Source organism: Aquarana catesbeiana, linkage group LG10 (genome assembly GCF_042186555.1).
Source record: "Aquarana catesbeiana isolate 2022-GZ linkage group LG10, ASM4218655v1, whole genome shotgun sequence".
NCBI lineage: Eukaryota > Metazoa > Chordata > Amphibia > Anura > Ranidae > Aquarana > Aquarana catesbeiana.
In genome coordinates, this window is record NC_133333.1 from 253,246,548 (window position 1) to 253,261,515 (window position 14,968).

The window sequence follows — 14,968 nt, forward strand, 5'->3', positions numbered from 1 at the left end:
GGGTTAGATAGGGGGTGATCGCTGCCACCTGTGTCTCCTAGGTGGGGAAAGGGTAGGTGGGGGGTGATCGCTGCCTGTGTCTCCCGGGGGGGGGGGGTAGGGGGTGATTGCTGCCACCTGTGTCTCCTAGGTGGGGAAAGGATAGGTGTGGGTTGATCGCCGCCTGTGTCTCCGGGGGGGGGGGTTAGATAGGGGGTGATCGCTGCCACCTGTGTCTCCTAGGTGGGGAAAGGGTAGGTGGGGGGTGATCGCTGCCTGTGTCTCCGGGGGGGTTAGGTAGGGGGTGATCTCTGCCACCTGTGTCTCCTAGGTGGGGAAAGGGTAGGTGGGGGGTGATCGCCGCCGCCTGTGTCTCCCGGGGGGGTGATAGGTGGGGGGTGATCTCCGATGACTGTGTCTCCTGTGGAGGGGGGGTCAGGTGGGGGGTGATCGCCGCCTGTGTCTTCTGTGGGGGAGCGGGAGGGAGGGGTTAGGTGGGGGGGTGATTGCTGCCCCCTGTGTCCCCCATGAGGGGGGGGTAGTGTTGGTTGTACCGCTCCCCCAAAAACAGTGAGCACTGGTTAGGACTACACAACATCTTCCACTCTCATCAGCTTCCATTTATGTATTCAGTATTTAGCTCTTTGCCTGAAATTCTAATTGAACTTTAATAATAATAAAAGCCCTCTTCTGCATGACTAAGCAGACAGTAGGGATCAGGTCATGGACTCAGAAGATGTGTGTTTGCTTGGCACACACTTGGCATGCCCTCCTCATAAGGTGACATAGTTGAGTGTCTGATGGAAGGCAGCCAGCGAGGAGGACACACTCCTGGCAGGACAGGATTTTCTCCGCCGTCGTCACTCTGCCCGGACTTGCCTCTCTAGAGGAGATCCGTCCCAGCGGCCCACTCCCACTGAGTAAGCAGTTTCACTCGGCGTTTCCCAGGCGAGGCCACAGGCAGCCGAAGGGTTTGTAATGAGTCTGAATAATCACTTCACAAGCGTGAGAAAACATCAGGCTGAGTGCACACGTGTGAACCGACTGCAGGTCCGGCCAACACACCCGGGCCGGGGCCCGTCACCATACACCTCTTTATTGGCACGCTTGCAGCCTGTCGCTAACACATCTAATGGGCTCTTTCACAAGCAAATAAAAGTCACGCCGAGTGTCTGCCTCTTAGCCCTGTATTGTTTTATTCCAGGATCTTCTGATCCTCGGTAATTATACATATGTGAGAAAATCTTTATAAGTCTTTTAGGTAGCCATCAACATATGATGACAGATCAGATCGTACGGCGCTCTCATGGCGTTGGATCCGGAAGATGTTTGCTGGTCAGTCTCAGAAGCAAAGTAGGTTCGGGCATTTTAGACTGAGCAGCCAATTTTTCCAGGGACCGAGGGGTGGCGGGGGCAGGGCCGGTGCTACCACTAGGCAAACTAGGCAACCGCCTAGTGCGCCCGGCCACCGGTGTTCCCACTCTCTTCTCTCTGCAGCAAGCAACCAAGTCTCAGCATCAGCAGACAGCCTCCGCTCCGTTTGCGCATAGTGTCAGAGGTGCAGTGGAGGACTGTGTCCCAACTCCTGAATGAATGGAAGCAAGCAAACATTCATTGATGGGCGCTGGTGAGGCTGCATTTGATGGGCGCTTCATTAACAATGTGGGGTATACATGGGCAGGGCAAAGGGGGTGGAGTCAGGGGTGGAGCCAAGGGGGGGACAAAATGAGGCGCTACCACTAGGCAAACTAGGGAGCCGCCTAGGGCGCGCTGCTGTCTAGGGCGCCCGGCCACTGGTGCTCCTACTCTCTTCTCTCTGCAGCAAGCAACCAAGTTGCTTCAGCAGGCAGCCGCCGCTCCGTTCGCACATAGTGTCAGAAGGGCAACGGCGGTGGAGGATTGTGTCTGTGTCCCGACTCCCGAATGAATGGAAGCAAGAAAACATTCATTGATGGGCGCTGGTGAGCCTGCATTTGATGGGCGCTTCATTAAAAATGTGGGGTATACATGGGCAAGGCAAAGGGGGTGGAGTTAGGGGTGGAGCCGGGGGGGGAAATTAGGTTTCACCTAGGGTGTCAAAAATCCTTGCACCAGCCCTGGGTGGGGGGGGGGGGGGGGGGGGTGCACATTTATCTGGGCAGTTGGTGACAGATATTCAGTAGACATGTGCAATTCATTTCGTTCTGAATTCGTTTTTCGATAAAATTCGACAAATTCGGAAATATTCCAAATGTTCGAATTAACCTGTTTAACGAATTTTTACAAAATTCAAAAATTCGGAAATTAGGAGATCCGAAAATCAAAAATTCGGAAATTCAAAGATTCAAAAATCCAAAAATAAGAGTGAGAATCCGAAAATTCAAAAGAACGAAAATCCGAAAATAAGAACGAAAATTAGAAAACCCGAAAACTTGAAAATCTGAAATGATAACTAACTAATAATAACTTTTACATTATAGGTATTGGAATTTCCTTTCCAATTTGGCTGTTAGTGAACGCAACAAATACGAATTTATTCGAAGGGGGGGGGGTGCACATTTACGGGGAGGTTGGTGACAGGATATTAAGTAGACATGTGCATTTTGTTCTGAATTTGTTTTTCGACAAAATTCGACAAATTCTGAAATATTCGAATTAACGAAAATCTGTTTAACTAATTTTTTACGAAGTTCGAAAAAATTGAAAACTTGAAAATTTGAAAATTCAAAAATTTGGAAAATTCGAAAATCCGAAATTCGAAGATTCATACTTGGCAAGCATACCCCAGTACCGCCAGGTCACATCCCCTGAGACTGGCCATGTCCCCCATCACCATGGAATCTTTAGCACTGCTGGCTGAGAGCAAGCATGATGGTGCCTTGTTGAGTACAACTTCCTCTGCACTGCAAGATGTAAGGGTGTTTTGGTGGGGAAAAGCTGGGTGGGCCACTCATAGGCAGCACCCAATGGGCCCATGGGGCTTCGTATGAGAGGTTTGCTTGTACATCAGTGGCGGCCCGTCCATTAGGGCTGCTCGGGCCCTGGCCCCTCTCTCCATGCCACCCCCCCATATGCAATGGATAGATTCATGCATAGCATGAATCTATCCACGGCCGCCATGGCCACCCCCTATTGCTGCATCCGGCCCCTTTGGCTCTAATAGGCTTCAAAATTGGGTGGGCTTGGGTCGCAAGTCCAATCCCACCCAGGTGATTTACAACAGCGAAGGAATATTCACTGTTGAAACACTGATCCTCAATCCAGCCAATCGGAAGCGGGTGTGAGACTCGTTTTCCGATTGGCCGAAAAGAGAAGACTCCCGATTGGCCGCCGAGGAGGAGGGAGGAAACGGAAGCCACTATCGCTGCCTTCACTGGCGTGATGATCCGTGGAGAGCGGGAGAACGGGAGGCCGCCGCCGAGCTGGGGAAGCCGCCGCCGAGCAGGGAAGCCGTCGGGAAGGTTGTAAGTGCTACAGACAGACCGACTGGGGAAGGGGGGTGGGGTGGCATACTGTTTACCGCACCCCGCAAAAAAAGATTTCACTGGCCGCCAATGCTGTACATCCTATCAGAGGCCCAGCCCCCAGTGTTTGTATCTAGCTGTTCCTCCTCCATCCCTTCTGCACAGGTATAGGTATAAATGTTGTTGATGAGCATATAGATGTAGCACCCTCTAGTGCAGGGGTCCCAAACTGGTGGCCCTTCAGCTGTTGCAAAACAACAAGTCCCATGAGGCATTGCAACAAGGCTGACAGTTACAAGCACGACTCCCACAGGCAGAGACATGATGGGATTTGTAGTTTCGCAACAGCTGGGGGGCCGCCAGTTTGAGACCCCTGCGTCTAGTGTGTGCTAGAAGTAGTTGTTAGTGTAGAAAAATGTTAGCTTGGCTGAGGGCCAGGCTTGGGCTGTGAATCTGGGTCAAGGTTCAGTTGGTAGGCTGGATGGCTCATTCAGACAGCTCTTCTGGTGCCTCCACCTGTTTTCTGGAACCTTGGAGAAGGTTCTAGATGTAGTGGGCGGAATATAGCAGGGGCTGTTTGGAATATTTATAAGGACCTCAGCCAATCCCCAGCAACTGTGCTAGCAGGGGGCAGACCCATCTCATAAATAGTCATGAGTCATGTCAGCAGGGGCAGTCGGGTGGAAGATGGAGATGGAGCGCTGAGAAGGCTGTCAGAGGCCCTTGCTGGATGCCCACTAGTATGGAGGAGGGTGACCTTGGGCCGATGTTCGGGTGCTGGAAGGATCCCCCAAAACACACTGAGGAAGCCCTTTCTGGGTGCACGGGAGCGAGGAGAGAGAACAGCAGGAGCAGGTCAGCACGTCTGGGAGATCTCTTGGGATTCAGCTGGGTGGGCTGGTGAGTGTCAGTCTGGGAGGAGTGTGGAGACGTTAGCCTGGAGGGCTAGTAAAGGGGCAGCTGCAGTCAGGCAGGTTGGCAGTGCCTGAAGAGGGGGTACTGGGATCAGTAAACACAGGAGTGATCAAAGCGGAACACTAAACGTTTGCTACACAACTGAGGGGCCTCAGGTTCTTGCCAAGGTCTATTATTTTTAAATCTGACTGAGTGCTTTGTCAGATCTCTACAGTGTTTCAGATGGGTTTTGCAAGCAAGTGAGTGCTGGAGGAAAAAGTGGAGTGTATATAGAAACTGTACAGTATATAGGAAGAGTTGTCCTTGAAGTTCTTCTGAAGTCAAGTGCACATCCCATAAATTCCCATCCCTATCCAAGTTATTATAGTTACATAGTAGGTGAGGTTGAAAAAAGACACAAGTCCATCAAGTCCAACCTATGTGTGTGATTATATGTCAGTATTACATTGTATATCCCTGTATGTTGCGGTCATTCAGGTGCTTATCTAATAGTTTCTTGAAGCTATCGATGCTCCCCGCTGAGACCACCGCCTGTGGAAGGGAAATCCACATCCTTGCCGCTCTTACAGTAAAGAACCCTCTACGTTGTTTAATGTTAAACCTCTTTTCTTCTAATTTTAATGAGTGGCCACGTGTCTTGGTAAACTCCCTTCCCTGAAAAAGTTTTATCCCTATTGTGGGGTCACCAGTCCAGTATTTATAAATTGAAATCATATCCCCTCTCAAGCGTCTCTTCTCCAGAGAGAATAAGTTCAGTGCTCACAACCTTTCCTCATAACTAATATCCTCCAGACCCTTTATTAGCTTTGTTGACCTTCTTTGTACTCGCTCCATTTCCAGTACATCCTTCCTGAGGACTGGTGCCCAGAACTGGACAGCATACTCCAGGTGCGGCCGGTCCAGAGTCTTGTAGAGCTTAGCATCGTCTGCAAATACACAGATTGATCTGTTTCCCCCATCCTCCAGGTCATTTACTGTATGAACAAATTAAATAGGATTGGTCCCAGCACAGAACCCTGGGGGACCCCACTACCCACCCCTGACCATTCCGAGTACTCCCCATTTATCACCACCCTCTGAACACGCCCTTGTAGCCAGTTTTCAATCCATGTACTCACCCTATGGTCCATGCCAACGGACCTTTTTCTGTACAGTAAACGTTTATGGGGAACTGTGTCAAATGCTTTTGCAAAATCCAGATACACCACGTCTACGGGCCTTCCTTTATTTAGATGGCAACTCACCTCCTCATAGAAGGTTAATAGATTGGTTTGGCAAGAACGATTCTTCATGAATCCATGCTGATTACTGCTAATGATATCATTCTTATTACTAAAATCTTGTGTATAGTCCCTTATCATCCCCTCCAAAAGCTTGCATACTATTGATGTTAGGCTAACTATCCCTCAATAAAAGAACAAAAACAAAGTCACGGGCTGTTTTCTGACTCTGGAGTGCCTGTAAAAATTTGGTGTGCCTGGCTGTGCAGGGTGGGGTAATCCCAGCTACTTGTGGCCCTTAAGGGGGTGCTCTACATAGAGCTCACCAATTGCTTTGTTGTAGCCATCACTACTACTCAGCACACCTGGGTATGGGGGGAACATGCTACCTCCCTTCCTCCAGGATGCAGTGCCTGACTGTCGCCTGAATCCTCAGGCCTGAACACTGTCACCTGATGAGAGGAATGATGTCATCAACCCTGTGTAAGCTCTTTAAACAGAATGTCAAAGGCAATGATTTTCCACTGCTGAATATTCGTCAATGATATCAAGAACTGAAAAAAAAGTCAAATCTATCTGCAGTGTAGCAGTTGGCTTTCAGTCAGCGTGATCTTGCCTTACATTTGACAGCTTGACTTTAATAGCAGATACATTGTATACAAATAGAAGGAAGGACTTAAAGAAACAATGAAGGGACTGAGCACAGCGCACATTTCCCAGGCTGCAATTAACGTGACAAAAAGGACCAAATATTACCACAACATCCCCCCGGGGAGGAATTATCAGCAGGTCTGCAGGTGTACACACACCACGGCTTTCAACCTTCTTCCTCATTGATGCAATATACAGAGATACCTTCTACAGAGGATGATACAATCTTTATTGTCACAGATAAAAAAAAACAACAAACGTACTTCAGGAAATCAACAAGAAATGTATTAAATACTCTTTGTTTTGTCAACAGTCTATTACACACCAAGAGTCAATTTTCACACACTAGACAACCCACAAGCCAGCGTGAGCACATCCTAGACCTCAGATCACCCCAATTCCTGCATCTTCACCCCTCAAATCACCCCAATTCCTGCACCTTCACCCCTCAGATTGCCCTAATTCCTGCACCTCCATGCCTTAGATCACCCCAATTCCTGCATCTTCACCCCTCAAATCACCCAATTCCTGCACCTTCACTCCTCAGATCACCCCAATTCCTGCATCTTCACCCCTCAAATCACCCAATTCCTGCACCTTCACCCCTCATATCACCCCAATTCCTGCACCTCCACCCCTCAGATCACCCCAATTCCTGCACCTTCACCCCTCAGATCACCCCAATTCTTGCACCTCCACCCCTCAGATCACCCCAATTCCTGCACCTCCACCCCTCAGATCACCCCAATTCCTGCACCTTCACCCCTCAGATCACCCCAATTCCTGCACCTTCACCCCTCAGATCACCCCAATTCCTGCACCTTCACCCCTCAGATCACCCCAATTCCTGCACCTTCACCCCTCAGGTCACCCCAATTCCTGCACCTTCACTCCTCAGATCACCCCAATTCCTGCACCTCCACCCCTCAGATCACCCCAATTCCTGCAACTCCACCCCTCAGATCTCTCCAATTCCTGCACCTCCACCCCTCAGATCACCCCAATTCCTGCACCTACACCCCTCACATCACCCCAATTCCTGCACCCTCACCCCTCAGATCACACCAATTCCTGCACCTTCACCCCTCAGATCACCCCAATTCCCGCACCTCCACCCCTCAGATCACCCCAATTCCTGCACCTTCAACCCTCACATCACCCCAATTCCTGCACCTCCACCCCTCAGATTACTCCAATTCCTGCACCTCCACCCCTCAGATCACCCCAATTCCTGCACCTTCAACCCTCAGATCACCCCAATTCCTACACCTTCAACCCTCAGATCACCCCAATTCCTGCACCTTTACCCCTCAGATCACCCCAGTTCCTGCACCTTCACTCCTCAGATTACCCCAATTCCTGCACCTTCACCCCTCAGATCGCCCCAATTCCTGCACCTTCACCCCTCAGATCAAAACAATTCCTGGACCTCCACCCCTCAGATCACCCCAATTCCTGCACCTCCACCCCTCAGATCACCCCAATTCCTGCATCTTCACCCCTCAGATCACCCCAATTCCTGCACCTTCACTCCTCAGATCACCCTAATTCCAGCACCTTCACTCCTCAGATCACAATTCCTGCATCTTCACCCCTCAGATCAAAACAATTCCTGCATCCTCACCTCTCAGATCACCCCAATTCCTGCACCTCCACCCATCAGATCACCCCAATTCCTGCACCTCCACCCATCAGATCACCCCAATTCCTGCACGTTTACCCCTCAGATCACCCCAATTCCTGTACCTTCACTCCTCAGATCACCCCAATTCCTGCATCTTCACCCCCTCAGATCACCTCAATTCCTGCACCTTCACTCCTCAGATCACCCCAATTCCTGCATCTTCACCCCTCATATAACCCCAATTCCTGCACCTCCACCCCTCAGATCACCCAAATTCCTGCATCTTCACCCCTCAGATCACCCCAATTCCTGCATCTTCACCCCTCAGATCACCCCAATTCCTGCATCTTCACCCCTCAGATCACCGCAATTCCTGCACCTCCACCCCTCAGGTCACCTCAATTCCTGCACCTTCACCCCTCAGATCACCCCAATTCCTGCACCCCAATTCCTGCACCTTCACTCCTCAGATCACCCCAATACCTGCATCTTCACCCCTCAGATCACCCCAATTCCTGCACCTCCACCCCTCACATCACCCCAATTCCTGCATCTCCACCCCTCAGTTCTCCTCAATTCCTGCACCTCCACCCCTCATCTGTAGCATGCATAAAACATGCTGCAGCAAAACTGACATTTCTAAAGAAAAACAAACAAGTCAAATCCCATTTAAAATGACTCGGGTTTGCAATTGCCGGCACTCGGCTATTGAAAGAATGAAGAAAAAAATGGTGTGGGGTCCCCCCCCAGTCCATACTAGACCTTTCAGGACTAGTACGGGACGGGAACCCCATGCCAAATTTCTTTTAAAAAACGGCATGGTGTAACTCCAGAATCCATACCAGACCCTTATCTGGGAATGCAGCTTGGCAGGTCAGGAAAGGGGGGGGGGGGGGGGGCGTGAATGAGCACCTCCCCTTCTGTCCCTATGTTGATGGGGACAAGGGCCTCTTTCCAACAACCGTGGGCTGTGGTTGTCGGGGTCTGCGAGCAGGGGGCTTATCAGAATCTGGAAGCCCCCTTTAACCACTTGCCGCCCGCCATATAGCAAAATGATTGTGATCTCCTGGCTGGACGTCATATGACGTTGTCAGGAGATCAAGCCGTCTTTGCGCCCCCTGGGGGTGTGCATCGCGGCAATTTTTGTTGCGGCGTGTCAGTCTGACACACCACAACTCTGATCTAGGTAAAGAGTCTCTGACGAAGACTCTTTGCCACGTGATCAGCCGTGTCCAATCACGGCTGATCACGATGTAAACAGGAAGAGCCGGTGATCGGCTTTTCCTCACTCGCGTCTGACAGAAGCGAGTAGAGGAGAGCCGATTGCTGCTCTCCTGACAGGGGGGATCTGTGCTGATTGTTTATCAGCACAGCCCTGCCCCGGATGCCCGCCCAGGACTGCCAGGACCACCAAGGATGGCCACCACACTGGACCACCAGGTATGCCACCCTAGACCACCAGGGAAAATGCCAGTCAGTGCCCAGACAGCTGCCAATCAGTGCCAATGAAAAATGCCTGCCAGTGCCAGTGCCACCAGTGATGCCTATCAGTGAAATCTATCAGTGCCAGCCATTAGTGCCCATCAGTGCCGCCTATCAGTGCCCAGCAGTGCCATCTATCAGTGGCCTATGAGTGCCTATGAGTGCCCATCAGTGCTGCCTATCAATGCCCATCAGTGCCGCATATCAGTGCCACCTATCAGTGCCCATCAGTGCCGCCTATCAGTGCCCATTGTCAGTGCCCATCAGTGCCATCTCATTGGTGCCACCTCATCGGTGCTGCCTTATCAGTGCCCATCAGTGCAGCTTATCAGTGCCCATCAGTGAAGGAGAAAACTTACTTATTTTATAACAAAAACAAAGTAAAACTTTTTTTTTTTCAAAATTTATGGTCTTTTTTTATTCTTAAAAAAAAAAAAAATAAAACCCCAGAGGTGATCAAATACCACCAAAAGAAAGCTTTATTTGTGGGAGCAAAATTAGAAAAATTTTGTTTGCACGGTATAGCATGACCGCGCAATTGTCATTTAAAAAGTGACAGCGCTGAAAGCTGAAAATTGGCCTGGGCAGGAAGGTGCGAAAGTGCCCGGTATTGAAGTGGTTAACAAGGGGGCTCCCAGATCCCGCCCCCCCCATGTGAATGAGTATCGGGTACATAGTACCCCTACCCATTGGCCAATAAAGTGGTAAAAAGTAATAAAAACAAGAGACAGGGCGCTCGCTCGTCTCCCCCCTTTCCTGACCTGTCAGGCTGCATGCCTGGATAAGGGTCCGGTATGGACTAGGGGAGGGACCCCACGTCGTTTTTTTCTTTCTTTTTTTTATTTTTTATTGTTCAGCTGTCAGCGGGGGAAACCCATTGAAAGCTGACGACTCATCGGTTGTTAAGGACGCCGCGGCAGGCTTCCCGGGCCCCGCTCCTTAACAACCAGCAAACACTGCGCCCTGATTGGGCAAAGCTTTGCCCAGTCAGGGAGCAGAATGCACTGTGCAGTGCTCAGTGCATTGCAGGGCGTTCATCGGGGGGGGGGGGGGGGACACCCTGCAAATTCAGGTGTTCAGTGAACGGCCGAAACGGGCAAATGTTGGGCCCGAAACTGATGCTTGGGCTGAACCGTTCGCCCATCCCTAGTTGAGACTATTGGTACAAGCTGTCAGTGAAGAGGAGATCTTATGGAACTATATATTAATGCAATTTAGTAGATGAGATTATTCCTTATTTTTATGTGATTTTAAATATGCTGTCTCAACAAATTATTTTTTTTTTTTAACTGAATGTTGTATTATTTGGCACCTTTAAAATTCCGCTTCTTTGTCTGTGTAACTATATGGTCAAAATTATTGGGACGTGGTGCCGGTGGCTTCCCTTTCCCCAAAATTCTGTATTTCATAAAGTTATTTCAAGGGTTCCTCCATGTTAAAAGGCGGAACTGGATGGACTTGTCTTTTTTTTTTAACCCATGTACCGTAACTATGTAAGTTTGCCTTGATCAGACAAAATGACAGGGTCTCTTTAGGAGTCCTGACTGCACTGCCCCAGTTCTGCACACGACACATGGGAAAATCTTAGAATTATGCAATCTCTTTAAAGTGAAATATGTGTGATATTCCTGAGCTCTAATCAGAAATCACGGTTGTCACCCAGCTGTACTTTGAAACGGAGCCCGAGGGGTGATAGAAGAGACCACCTGCAGCTGATTGTACAGATACGAAACTCTCAGCATTGTCACAAGCGGTTCTGTTTTTTCGTTGGAACTTGTTTGGTCACAGTCAATAGCGATTGATCTTATAGAGCATCAGCAAAACGAGCGAAGGGTGTGCGCGTTCCCACCGAGGAGCTTGCGTTCTTTCCATGTGACAAGCTTCATTTTCTGATATAATCAGTATAAAATCACGGGGTGGGGAGGAGCACACTTCAACATGTATGCCGCCAAGTGGCAATGGGACCAGGTGCAGAGTCCGTGCCGCCGCCCGGGGACAACGCACTGACGCCGCGGCATAAATTGTTTTTTTTTTTTTTAAAGAGGCCCCTGCGGCCCCCCCCCCCCCCCGTTGATTAGGAATACCAAATGCAACATTCTCTTTTCTTATTAATAAAGGTGCGTGAATATACAGGCCACATGTCACCCCCACCCCCCACAATTCTCAGCCCAAGGCGGCCTCCATACTTTTACCCTGATAATTGATATAGAAATGCTGATGGTAAGAAGTAAACATGAGTTCACGCTCTTGTGTCACTTGTGTGTGGCGCGTTTCTGTCGTGTAGAGACGTGTACCATGCTATTTATTGAGATATGAAGGCCAAGAGTTCCCGCTCGTCTCCCCCCCTTTTCTGACCTGCCAGGCTGCGTGCCTGGATAAGGGTCTGGTATGGACTGGGGGAGGGACCCCACGCTGTTTTTTTTTTTTTTCTCTTTTTTTTTTATTGTTCAGCTCTCTTCGGGGAAACCCAAAAAAGCTGATGACTCTTCGGTTGTTAAGGATGCCGCGGCAGGCTTCCCGTCCAGTGGCGGCTGGTGGGTTCTTCTTTTTTTTGGGGGGGGGGGGGCAAACAAAGAATGGGGGTGGCTATTAGTGAATCGGTTTCTCTGCGCCACAAAATTGTCAATTTTGCCAAGAGTGGAAGCCCTCAATTTAGCTCAGTGAGTGGCATAGCTAAAATTTGCAGGCAAATTGATCTACTTTCTTTATTATTATTATTATTATTATTATTATTATTATTATTATTATTAATAATAATAATAATAATAATAATAATAATCTGTTAAAGAAATCACTGAGGTAATAAAACAAAATTAAATATTTTACCCTAAATGCGCCCTCTTAAAAAAAGAAGGTGCATTTAGGATAGAATATTTAATTTTGTTTTATTCTTTTAGTGATTTCTTTAACATATTATTATTATTATTATTAATAATAATAATAATATTAATAATCATTTTTTACTGTAATTTTTTTTTTTCTGTAAAAAAAAAGAAAAAAAAGAAAAAAAAGAATGAGGCTAAAAGAGGCAATGGTTTATTTAATTATTCAATCATTTATTTTTTTGTAAAATCTTTATTTAGCAACATTTAGCAAGGCTACACACAACGAAGACTTATAGCACAAAACACATAAGAATTCTACATTGAGACAGGTTATTGCAGATGACCAGTCCATGTACAGAATAATAGCACAATTAGTAGTCATTAGTCCTCTTAATAAATTTGGAATGACCACGGGGGGAGAGTTCAGTCCGGTGACTGACTCAGCCCACCTTAGGTGCTGACTGCTCAGGAAGGCAGGGAGACGCCAACCCCCGCCGGTAATCCGGGTAGAGGGGGGCAATATGCCTCCATCAACCTCACCCAGATCACCAAATCGGCAGGGAGCGTCCCCCCTCAGTCCTCCAGCCCAGGAGGAGAAACACGTAGTCACCCGCCCCAAAAAGAAAGGGGGAGAGGGATCTCCGTTTTCTAAGCTAACTGTTGCAACCTTAAGTCTGGACATTGTAGCAAATAAATATTATGTTATAACCTGAAATCCAGCAATCATGTTGTAGTAAAAGAACCAAAACCAGTAAAAGGAGAAAAGAGGAGAAGAAATAAACAATAAGAGAGGGAATAAGGGGGGAGGGGGAGGGAAGGTAGGGAGTAGGTAAGGGTAACGGAGGAGCATACCGTATGGTCTGGAGAAGTCATGTAGATCTGCGCCGGGGAAGTTCCGATTAGAACAATCTCCCCTCTTAACAAGTAGGGGTGAGGGATGTCATTCATTGGGCACCGTTACTCTTGTCTAAACGGGATCTTAGGGATGGTTCTGCCAGTTCTAAAAGAGCCAAGTCTAAGCTAGTGGATTCCTGGTCGGGGTCGGATATATAATCTTTCCATGGGCCCCATATGTAGTCAAAACGCTCCAGTTTGCCCTTACAGGTCGCTATCCAGTGTTCGGCCTCTTTAATATCATTTACCTCTTGGATCCAATCAGCCCTGGAAGGGATGTTGGGTTGCTTCCAGTAAATTGGGAGAAGGCGCCTAGCCGCATTTAAGAGATGCGGCAAGACACTTTTTTTGTATCTACTTATCGGCATCTGTGGGACATGCAGGAGGAAGTGGGCTGGAGACAAGGGTATATCAAGATCTAGGATTTCCCTTATTGGGGCTTTAATGTCAGCCCAATATGGCTGGATCGGAGGGCACTCCCACCAAATATGAAGGAGCGTTCCCCTGAGACCACACTTCCTCCAACATTGGTCTGACACCGAGGGATAGATGCGAGCTAGGTCAGCCGGAACACGGTACCAGCGTGACAAAATCTTGTAATTTGCTTCTTGGGTTTTAGATTCTATAGAGCTCGAGTGGGTGAGCTGGTAGATATGAGTCAGTTGGGTTGTAGAAAAATCTAGCTTTAAGTCCCTTTCCCATGCCCTTATATAAGTTGGCCTGAGGTTGTCAGTACTGGAACTTAGTAGACGGTACATCTCCGAAATCATGTGGGGGATCGGGTCCTCTTCTACAAAAAACTGTTCAAAAGGTGTAAGAGAGGAGGAGTCTCTTAAAGCCTTCCCATGTATCTCAAAAAAGTGATGGAGCGGTCTATACCTCCAGAACATCATCTTGGAGCCCCCGTGTCTAGTCTGTAAGGATTCAAAGTTCATTAGTTTACCATTGTGCATTAATTTCCCACAACTGGCGTTACCATCATCCAGCCAGGGTCCAAAGAAGGCCATTTGTTCACCTGGCGGGAACCAAAGGAACCCTCCTAACGGAACCAGCGGGGACATGGGGGGGAGACAACCCGAAAATCGAGTTTATCCTGTCCCATGTAGAAAGTGTGTGTATCGTCAGAGGGGCAGTGGTATCCGACAACCCCCTATATTCACGGGGTAGCCATGGTGCATAAGCTAAGTTCCTGCCCGCTAGCCATTTTTCTAATGAGACCCAAAGCTTGGATTGGGTGCGGAAACGCCAGTTGAGGATTCTCTGGAGTGCGATGGCCCTATGGTATTTCAGGATATCAGGAATCCCTAGGCCTCCTGTGAGTTTTGAGCGCTTCAGTACCTTTAGAGCTATTCTGGATTTCTGTGCATTCCATACAAACCCAGATATTATACTATTAATCTGAGAAAAGAAGGTGCGCGGTAGAGGTATGGGAATCATTTGTAAAAAAAAAAAAGTATTCGGGGTAGAATGTTCATTTTTATTATGTTAATGCGACCTATCTTCAATCATTTATTTGATTCATTATTTAGTATTACATTTTTATTATTAGCATCAGTATTATTAGTACAGTTGGGTAAAATAATTATTTGATCCCCTGCAGATTTTGTAAGTTACAAAGAAATGAAGGGTCTATAATTTCTTTCATAGGAGTATTTTAAATGATAGAAAATCGAAAATCCAGAAAAAAAAAACACATGAAACAAATGCTATAAATTACGTTGCGGTTCAGTGGGTAAAATAAGTATTTGATCCCCAAGCAAAACATGACTTAGTACTTGGTGGAGAAACCCTTGGCAAGCAAGAAGAGCTCAGTTTTGGTTTCATCCGACCACAGAACTTTCTCCCCATCCTTCTCTGAGTCATCTAGTACATGTGCCTTCTTGAGGAGGGGGAATCATCGCGTTTGGAGGAAGAAAAATGATGACTATGACCCTA